This window comes from Pyrgilauda ruficollis, unplaced genomic scaffold, assembly GCF_017590135.1.
Source record: "Pyrgilauda ruficollis isolate IOZ18807 unplaced genomic scaffold, ASM1759013v1 scaffold46, whole genome shotgun sequence".
NCBI classification, from domain to species: domain Eukaryota; kingdom Metazoa; phylum Chordata; class Aves; order Passeriformes; family Passeridae; genus Pyrgilauda; species Pyrgilauda ruficollis.
The window spans coordinates 4,352,552-4,363,442 of NW_024526155.1; positions in this window are offsets into that span (position 1 = coordinate 4,352,552).

Genomic DNA, 10,891 nt, shown 5'->3' on the forward strand with positions numbered 1-10,891 from the left:
ACTGGGGCTAAGGGAAACACTGTTTTTTCTCCCTGCCTCTGAAGGAAGAGGGCGATGTTTGCAGTGTTTTTTCACACCCTGGGATGTTGGGATGGGTGTAAGTTCCCCCTGGGGTCTGCCTGGGGCAGGAAGGTGGAGATGCAGCTTAGGTGGGTGATGATCATCCAAAGGCTGGGGGCATCTAAAAGCAGGATCTGGTGAGCACAGGAAGGTGATGCAGAAGGAAAGGCAGAGCACAGGAGCTCTCAGGGACATGCAGAGGTGATTCAGGAGCTTTGGGCAAGAAGGATGTGCCCCCAGAGGCTCTGGGTGTGTTAACATACCTGCACAAGGCTGGGAAAGAGCAGCAGTTCAGCTCTCCCCAGCAGTGCTGAAGCAGAGCGCACCTGACAGGTGACACAGGGATGAAATCCAGAAGCTTTCCATCTCCTGAGTGATGCTGAGCAAACCACTTTTCATACATATTTCTCTGCCCATACTCTCCCATCTTGATTGATCACACCTACCAGAGGGCTCTGAGGGGTTCCTGTGACCTGTCCTGCATCAGAGCCAGTCCTGCCCTTCCAGGTGAGCAGGGCAGGACTGCAGGATTTCTGCAACATCTGCCATTTCCTGGCATGGAAGCTGAAAGGAGCCTATGATGTTTTTCCTCACTTTTAAAATCTCTTGCTGTACCTGCACAATTTGGGGCTTCCTGACTTCTGCCTACAGAAAGTGAGAAGTTTGATGGACATTTTGTATTTCCCCTCCACTCTCCCCTAAAGATGCATTGTGAATCTTTGCCAAGAAATCTCCTTTTTCTTGTGGGACTTCCAAGCTTTCCCACATCCAGATGGCTGGATCCAAGCCACCAGATTTCTCTCTGCCTAGACATGAAATTTTCAGGTTCAACCATGGAGGCTGAGAAATTTGCAAGAACCACTTTGCTCAAAGCTGGAAAAAATCTGGGAAAGCAGAAATTGAGACTCTTGGGATGCTCTGCAAAATGGAAGCGATTATCTCTACATCTCTCTCAGAAGGGAGACACGCTTCTCAGAGACTTTCCTCTCTGACCAGAGGACATGCTGACATGTGAGTCCCAGAAAATCCTGGAAGTGGGACACCTGCTCTGAAGATGAGTGCTCTGAGGCTGGTGTGAGTGCTGGCAGCTCCACTGTCCCTGTGGAGCCTTAGAAGGACAGAAGGAGCGGAATGGGGGATTCCTGCAACTCACTGGCATCACTCAGGCTGTGTCCACTCCGTGACACAGAGGACTGACAGTGGCTTGTGCTGACACACCCACGTTGGTGTGACCTTGCCTGTGAGCCACGAGCAATGGGGAGGAAAGAGCAGCAGAGCTGGGCACACCGCAGTGCCAGGACGATGTGCCTAATACTTTTTTGATATATAAAAATACTTTGATCAAAAATATATTTTAATACGTAACAATATTTTGATCTTTGGATGTAACCACCAAACATGCTGCAAATTCCCTACAGCTCAGATCATACCCTTCTTATTCACTTGAGGAGAGCTGGGGGGAAAATATGACTTGCAGAGGTTTTCAAGTGCCTGGGCTTGTGGTGGCCCATGAGGACCAGGACTGATGAAGTTCATGCTGTCTTGATGCCCCTCCTGTGCTTCCCCTACCCTGAAACCAGGGGAGGTTGAGAGTACAGTGCCCCAGGCACGGGGAGGGGGCACCCCCAGAGCCTCCCCCAGCATTTCCCAGCCCGTCCCTCAAAGACACACTCAGGGGCTTTGCTGGACCCCGTTACAGCCCCTGCACTTCCTTTTGTGTTTTTAACATCCAGCTGAGGATTTCTGGCTGAGAAAGGGAGGGTGGCATTTTCCTAGGGGCCATGTCAGAGTAGTGAAGGTGCAGGGTCAGGTTTGGGAAGGGGGGTGAGGAATTAGCCCAGCCCCATCCATCTGCATTCGTCTCACCTGGTGCTCAGCTGTTTCTACTTTTTCCCTTCCCTTTTTCTTATGGAAGCTGCATTTTCATGCTGTGCTGATAAGCAAGAGGAAGCCTGGGGACGTTGGTGGGTGGTTTGGTGGCTGGGTGTCTGAGTTTCCCCCTCCACCAGCTGCTGCAGTTCAGACATCATGGGCAGAGTGGTCCAGCAAAGCCCTCTTCCAAAACAAACACCCTGAGTCCCCCTGCAATGGGTTGGTGGGACGTCAGAAGCCAGAACTTGATAGATTCATGGGAGTGTCATATGATGGTGTGTCTGCTGGAACAGGTGACTCACAGTGCTCAGGGCTGAACCTGCAGCAGCAGGTGGGACACAGAACGTGCTCTGTGCTCTCTGAGCAGCTGATGCCCAGCTGGAGTAACTGGCGCCAGTGAAGTTGTTACAAAGCTACAGCAGCAGTGCTGGGAGCAGGACTGGTCTTCTCCCCAGACAAGAAAAGGATTTTCCCCTCTGCCTGCTGCAGTGATGGAAAGGATGAGGTGTGTGCAGGAGCTCATGGACCGTGCTGGGGGAGGCCTCCAGGTCTCCTGGCCGCAGTGTTTTGTGTCTGCCCACCTCCTGAAGTGGTTCAGTAAATCAACAAGGCTCCCCTCTGTGCCTGCTGAAACCCCTCCGGCCGTCTCGCACCGATGCCGGTTGAGGTGATGAGGGGGGTTAATTGACTCTGACAAATATTTACCTGTTTCTCTGGTTTGCAGAAACGTCGCTCCAGCCCCAGCTTTGAAGTGCAGTTCAAAGCCCCAGCAATGCTGACGTCTTGGGAGGATCGAGCTCAGCCCAGCATGCAAAACCTCTCCTCTAAAAGGAGGAAAAAGCATCCCCCCATCCTCCTCCTTGGGCACCAGGTGCAGTCCTGGCATTTTCCATCATCTCACAGGGTCCTGCTTATCTTCCCACCCCAGAGCAAGATCTGCTTTGCCAGTTGTTTGGGGCCTACATTAATCAATCAGCCCAAAGAAAGGCCCTGTTCCAGCAGAGAGGCAGAACACGTTACACGTGTGTTTTTGTTCCTAACCTCCGAGTGGTGTCAACAGAGATTGGGCTGAGTCGCACATCTGTGGTGGGCTTATGTTTAAAAAAATATCTTGTTTGAACTGTACAAATAAACACTTGTGAAAAGAATCCTATTTCTTTAAGTGCAGTTGGTAAATGCTCTGATTTAGTTAAAGCACTAGGATTTGGCTTTCATTTTATTTTTCACCAGAATTAAAGCTGGAGGAGGAGAAAAAAAGTTGTTTATTCTCAGAACAGGTAGAGTCTAGGCAGGAGGAGCACAACACCCATCACCTACCTCCTCCTCCTTGGGCTGCTGGTGACAGGGGCTGGCCTCTGTGCACTGTTGACCACCCTCCACACCTTCCCTCCACTTGGTAAGGTGCAGGCTGGGTTGCTGTATTTTGGGAGATGCTGTATGCCTGGCAGACTGGGATGTGCTTCCTTGGTGAAAGCCAAGAGCAGCCAGGCTGGGCCACCGCGCACTGAAAATCTGGGCCAGACTGTAATGAACAGTAAAATGCCAGGAGATGCCTTGGAGAAGGTTCAGAAGCTCAGGAACAGACACTTCAGGCTTAATCTGATGTTTGGGAGCATTTAAGCCTACTGGCAGTTCTTCTGTTCATGGGGCTCCAAAACTCCTGCAGATGATAAAGGGAAGAGTCCTGGATGGGAAAAAGTGGGAAAAACTGGAGCCCAGGCACCAGAACAGCTCTGAGCTTCCTCTTGAGGCAAATTCATTCCTTCCCTGCCCTCACCCTGGGGATGGCTGAGCTGGGCATTGCTCAGCACCTCACACTGTCACATCCTCTCACCTTCCTGCCCCTCTTGTCTTTCAGGTGCCACCTATGGCTGATGACCATGACAATAAATCCCATGGCCTGGGGCATCCTGGTTTCTTCTGCCAAAGGCTGAAATATGGAGCAGCCCTGTAGTGAAAGAGCATGGCAAGGTTAGCAGAGATGTTGAGCTCACTGAACACAGGGAATGCATAGGTAAAAAAACAAACAAATAACTCTTAAAAATAATAATTTATAATGTTGGGCATCCAAATTAAGCCTATGACAGAATTGAGTGCACTGGCTCTTCAGCACACACTTTGAACATCTTTGTAATTATTATTTTTTTGTCTGCAGAGCATTTAAATGGTCATTGTGGTCAGGAAAAATCCAAATCACATTTCTATCCAACACTTTTATCATTATCCAAGCCAGTAAAGCACAGATTAAATATTATGTATGTATATATTTTAGATTTATACTTAAATATTTATAATTACATATTGGACTGAAATAGCTCATGTTTTGTGGCTGGCTGTACCTGGTATCCAATCAAGAAACCAGGACTGTGAACTGTGGTCCTGCAGCTAATCAACATGAAGTCACTTCCAAATTTTACACTCTGATTCTTTCCTTCCACTATATGAGCTAAAAATGCACCAGTGAAGTTTGAAAAGTCCATATTTCTGAATTTGAATTAATAAGCACAGACTGTTTCCTTCCCATGTTTGATCACTTGCGATAAATAGTAGTTTTTTAATCTAAAACTAATAATTAAAAAAAGGCAATGTTTTGGTACAGTAGCTCGAGGGCCATCCAGCAAATGGTTTCGTGGAAGTTGTCATTGAGTTTTGTGTGATCTTTAATCTATGTTTGATAATCCTTATAGAAAGGGAATAAAAGGAACAATAAATAATGCTTTTAGTGCATGGCTAACAGGAAGGTTAATTGGTCTGGGCAGGAGTTAATTCCCTGTAATTGCTGCTGGGAGAGCACTGCCCACTCAGCCTACAGGGAAAAACTTCTCAACAGCTACCCCTGAAAGAAAACACCTCGAGAATCACATTAATGCAACTGCACAGGTGTGGGGATGAGGAGGCTCTCTGGCAAACAGGGAAGGTGTGAATTATGTGTTGTGGGAAAAAAGGGGAGTATTTCACCAAGGAGCTGCAAGTGCAGCCACCACAGCTGTTCAAGGAAGTCAGGCAATTAGAGATAAACATGAGTAATTAAGATCATTTTATATCCAAGTACATGTACCCTTAATCACATGAATTATATTTTTTTTCACTTGTAATCTCATCCCCACTTCATCTGCTAATGGGCTCCTTAATCTGTAATCTACACAGAGTAGCTATTTTACATCTTTGTGAACTCTGCTTATTTTTAAGCTCTTCAGACCATTACTGCAGCCCTCTGCAACCTCACCATTTTCTCTGAAAGACATTCAGGAGGGAGAAGAACAGAATCTCTCCCATACTCTGCTCAGGGTGTGGGGATACAGAGCCTAAGGGTCTGTGGCTGGGGAGGGAGTTTGTCAGAGCCACAAATTAAACTCAGCTCCTCATCCTTGTCACAAGACCGTTCTCTCCTGTAAATCAAACCCTGTCATTAGTCTGCTCTGCTGTGATCTAGCTGTGCCAGACAAGAAATGTAAACATTTTGTAGCAAGAGGTATTAATTTTTAGCATTAATAAAGCTTGCACCACTGAAAAGTGAATTGGTTCTTTCTTATGCTTTGCCCCATATACCAAAATATTTTGATCTTTGGATGTAACCACCAAATGCTGCAAATTCCCTGCAGCTCAGATCATACCCTTCCTATTCACTTGAGGAGAGCTGGGGGGAAAATGTGTGACCTGCAGAGGTTTTCAGGCTGGGTCCAGCCGGGTTCACTGTGTCTAAATTCCCTGGGGTAATTTCCACCTTTTTCTAAAACTCCTGGGGTTTCAGGACAGGGAAAGACCTTTCCCATTTATCTGGGCAGCCACACAGGTGATGAACTACCAACATGTCCCTTCTGTTTCCCAGCTCAGCATCTCCACTGTAAACAATCCATCATCCCCTCTCAGGCCAGCCTTGGCTCTGCCTGGACCCATGGCAAGGCTGGGGCTGCTAGGAAGAGCATCCCTTCCCATCAGAGATGGGCAGCAAAGATCCAGCAGAGATCCAGGCCAGCATGAGAGAAAGGCTGCTATGCCTCCACCCTGGGCTGCATTTCAAAGGCATCACTGACACAAGGGAACAAAGCACAATATTATTTTTAATCTCTTTTCCTAAGCCAGCAGTGAATAGAGAAGGCTGCAGAGCCCAAAGCACTGAGGCTGATGGACAGTGTCTCAGCAAAGGGCCAAAACTATCTTAACTTCAAGCTTAAGCTCCCATTAGGCAAAGAAAATACAGCCCAAATTATGCTTATGTAGCACCTCTCATGCAAACATCCCAGGACACTCCAGGATCAAACTCAAACACAATCAATCATGGAGATGTGAGCAGTGCTCACCAAGGAAAACAGAGAGCAGGGGAGGCTCGGCAGGAATGAGCACCTGGCTCCCCCAGGGAAGGGCTGGGGGCTGCCAGGGCCCTGGGCAGGCAGGGATGGGTGAGCAGGTGCTGGCAGGCTGTGGGAATTGCTGGGAGGGAGGAGGATGAGCTGGGAAGACAGAAGATCTCCCAGATCCAAAGGGGTTGTTACCACTGGGGTAACTCATCCCCACCGAGTGTGGACACAGGCTGATGGCTCTGCCAGCCCTGACAGGCTGGATGCTTGGAAGGGCACCCACCATCTGCTCCTGGTGCCTCTGGAGCACACCTTCCCAAAGAACCCACCTTACTCCAAACCTGGGTCAGAGAAGAACCATTGCTTGAGTTTGGTAAAAAAAAAAATAAATAAAAATTAATTTTCTCTCCTTCTTCTCACAGCATCCTTCCTTGGCCACAACACAGAGCAGTGAACACAGAAATCTCATAAAATAAAATTATTCCTATTTAACACAGTCAAGAAGTTTAGTTTGACTGTTTGGGCTGAGATTTCAATTCAAATGTCTTGGTCCTATTCCACAGAAAACTTCCCAACCTTTGCCAATTTATTTTTAAGTGTCAGGACACTCAAGACGGCTGGACATCCTGCAGAACTGAAGAATTAAACTGCAGTAACTCATCCTGTGATGGCTTTAAGGCATGATCAGCTTTCCATTAACAGTCTTGCCACTTTCTAGCCTGACATATTTTTAAGTGATCAGCAGGAAGAACTTGTGAGCAGGGGTCTCATGACACTGAGGAGTGAGGCTGTGACCCCACTGCAGCATCATTTTCTCAGCATTCAGGCAACAGGAGATCACAAACGCAGCACCTGAGCAAAGTGCCACTGTCTTGCAAGGTCTGAATTTCTCCACAGCTAATTTTAAGCATGCAAATTAGGTGAACAGTTGCCCTGGGCTCCTGGAAAGGGCTGCTAAGGCTGTCTTTCCACTGACTATGTTGAAAGAGGTGTCTGCTTCAAGATGAGGAGCCTCAGTTCTGCAGAAGGTATCCATGCCATCATCTCACATCGACGAGGCAGACTTCTTTGCACTCAAAATGATTAGCAGATAATTAACAGAATCACCAAAACAAGACAAGTAAAATTTCTAAGCAACTTATTTAAAACAATTAACAACTCCTAGTGGCATTGTTCCTTCTCTAATTAATAGCTGATACCACATGAACTCTATGAACAGGAAAGATTTCCCCCCAGCCTGCTGCAGGTCATGGGGGAGGATGCTTTTTTCAGCTCTGTTGGATCCTATTTCAAATCTCTGCTCAGGGAGCTGGGATCTCCCCATTACCTGTCCAATTAAGTGTCCTGAGCTCTGGGCAACTGGGCATGAAGGGACAAGGCTTACCAGCCACTCTTCAGCTCTGGAAGTTGTTCAGCTCCTAATGAATCTGTCCCTGTGGATTTTAGAGGCAAAATGGGATTTCTCAAAGAGAAGAAGTTTGTTGGAGGCCTTGGTTCAAACTAAACCAGAAAAAGAAATTACTCCCAAACCAGTTTTTAAAATCAAATAGTCTGAAAAAGTTCAGCTTCAACCAGGCAGGGATTTGGTGAGGTTAAGGAAGAAGTTAAAAAAAGCCAGATCTGCTGTACCTGACAAATTAACTCAGTTTAGTGTGGTTTATACCTGTCACACCTTGACCAAGTATCCAGAGCTTTTTAGGAGCCTTCTGCAATTCCCTTAGAACAATCCTTAGTCCTTGTTTATGAATGAAAGCTTTATCTGCTGTTTTGAAAGGCCTAAATTCCACTTCTCTGATTCTTTTCAGAGGTATGGCAGTCGGCTCCTCAGAAGGTCCGCCGGCCTTGGCTTGGTGCTCATGGCAGCAAATACACGGCCCGAAAGTAGAGATTTTCTCTAAATCTGCAGAGCACCTGGACCCAGCGAGCTTTGCTCACTGCACTTGCGAGAATCCGCGATTTACAGAGATAATCCTCAGACATTTCAAGCCGGGCCGAGGATAGACAACATTTGCAGCCCGTGCCATCAGCTGCATTCATCTGGAGCAGGTGCCAGGCTTACGAAACGCCCCGCGCGTGGCAGACAGCGCAGCACGCTTCATTAGCAGCCAGCCGAGCAGCTCCCACCTCCAGCGCCGGCACTGCAAACAGTCTGCACTCGCAGACCCAAACCTGGGAAGCACAGGAGGCCAGGTTTCAAAGGCAGAGGGGATTTAGGCAGACAATGAGGGACTCTGTGAAACCTGCTCCCAGCCCCACTCATCCTCACTCGTTTGAGTGAGCGCAGCTGCCTGTCGTTTCTCATTCGGGGTGCAGTGCTGGGGCTGGGAGTGCTAGACATGGCCGTGGCAGTCTTATTAAAAACAACAGCTAATCAATTGCCAAATGCCATTTACCCTGGATAACCTCCTTAGCCCAAACCCTCCATATCTGCTGGGGCTGCTTTGATGTGTTGATCTGCTCTCTCAGCCCAGATGTTGTCATAGATTTGCTGACGATGACGGCGAAACAGCTTTGAAATACTCTGGCAAGAAATACTTTCCCATCCTGACTCAGATAGGATCTGCTTCTCCCCCCACCACCACTCTCACATTTTTCTTACTGAGGCCATTGGGATGAATAAAGGCTCTTTGTTCTTTTCTTGCTGATGATTTTTTTATATTTTAAAAACTAAGCTGAAATGACAGCGGCAGCTGTTCAGTAGATGAAATAGGTCTCAAATACCACAGCTATGGCCGGTGTTTGGACACCACTTTCAGCCATAAGCATGGAGAGTCAAAAGGCATGAGAGCCTTAACAGCTCCAGAAATACTTTCTCCCTGCCTCTTCAGACCTAGGAAAGATTAAAATAATTTTTCTGATTGAGAAAATTCTCAGATTTTCTCATGAATATCATGGTAAGACCCTCTTTTCAGATGTACTGGTAACCTAGTTAAAAGTAGTGCTTGGTCTTTTATAGGGCAAGAGCAAACAACCTCAAGTTGCACCAGTGGAGATTTAGATTGGAGATTAAGGAAAATGTTTTCACCAAAATCGTTACAAGCACCAGCAGAAGGTGCCCAAGAAAGTGGAGGGGTCAGAATCCCTGGAAGGATTTAAAAGAGGTGCAGATGTGGCACTTGGGGATGTGGTTTTGTGGATGGGTCTGTGGGGAGGCATCTGTGTGGATCCATGTGGATGGGTCTGCATGGATGGATCCACGTGGATGGATCCATGTGGTGCGGTTGGAGTGTGTGGATCCATGTGGATGGGTCTGCATGGATGGATCCACGTGGATGGATCCATGTGGATGGGTTTGTGTGTGTGGATCCATGTGGATAGATCCATAAGGACGGACCTATGGGAATGGGTCCGTGGGGATGGACCCGTGGACATGGATCCTTGTAAGTGGATCCATGTGGTTCCGAGTGAAACCATGTGGATGGATCTTTATTAACAGCTCTGTGTGGATGGATCCCTGTGGATCTGTGTGGATGGATCCCTGTGGATGGCTCCATGCAGCTGGATCCATATGTATCCGTGTGGATGATGGATCCTTGCAGATCCCAGTGGATGGCTCCCTGCAGATGTATGTATGCCTACAGATCCCTGTGGATGGATCCCTGTGAGCCAGTCCCTGTGAGCCAGTCCCTGCGGATGGATCCCTGTGGTCTGATCCCCATGAGCCGATCCCTGTGGATGGATCCCTGTGGATGGATCCCTGTGCATGGATCCCTGTGAGCCAGTCCCCATGATCGGATCCCTGTGATCGGATCCCCGCGGATGGATCCCTGTGAACAGATCCCTGTGGATGGATCCCTGTGGATGGATCAGTGTGGATGGATCCCTGTGAAAAGGTTCCTGTGGATGGATCCCTGTGAACAGGTCCCTAATGATAAATCCCTGTGACTTAATCCCTGTGACTGGATCCCCATGACCAGATCCCTGTGAGCCGATCCCTGTGATCAGATCCCCGTGAGCTGATCCCTGTGAGCTGATCCCTGTGAGCCAATCCCTGTGTGCCTATCCCTTTGAACACACCCCTGTGATCGGATCCCCGTGATTGGATCCCCGTGAGCTGATCCCTCTGGATGAATCCCTGTGGATGGATCCCTGTGATCGGATCCCTGTGAGCCAATTCCCGTGAGCTGATCCCTGTGATGGGATCCCTTTGAACAGATCCCTTTGAACCGATCCCTGCAGATGGATCCCCGTGAGCCGATCCCTGTGGATGGACCCCCGCGGATGGATCCCTGTGATCGGATCCCTGTGGATGGACCCCCGCGGATGGATCGCCGCGCTGGCCCGCGGGCGGGTGCGCCGCCGGCTGCCCGCGCTGCTGCTCGCCATCGCCGTGCTCGGCTCCGTGCTCAAGGACAGCGACCTGGTGCCCGACACGCCGCTGCAGAACAAGCGCAACCCGCTCAACGTGTGAGGAGGGGCCCGGGGGTCGCGGCCGGTGCGAGCGGGAGGGACGGGGCCGGGCGGACCGAGCGGGCGGCGGTGCCCGGAGCGGGCTGAGGGCCGGGGCTCGGGGCTGGCCGCATGTGCCGATCCCCGTGATCCGGTCCCTGCTCACGGCCCCGCGCGCTCCGGGCGCGCTCCCGCGGGCTCCCAGCAGGGGGCGCTCCGGGGGCGGCGCTGTGGGGCGGTGCCGGCGGTGTCCGCGCGGGGGCGCTCTGGGG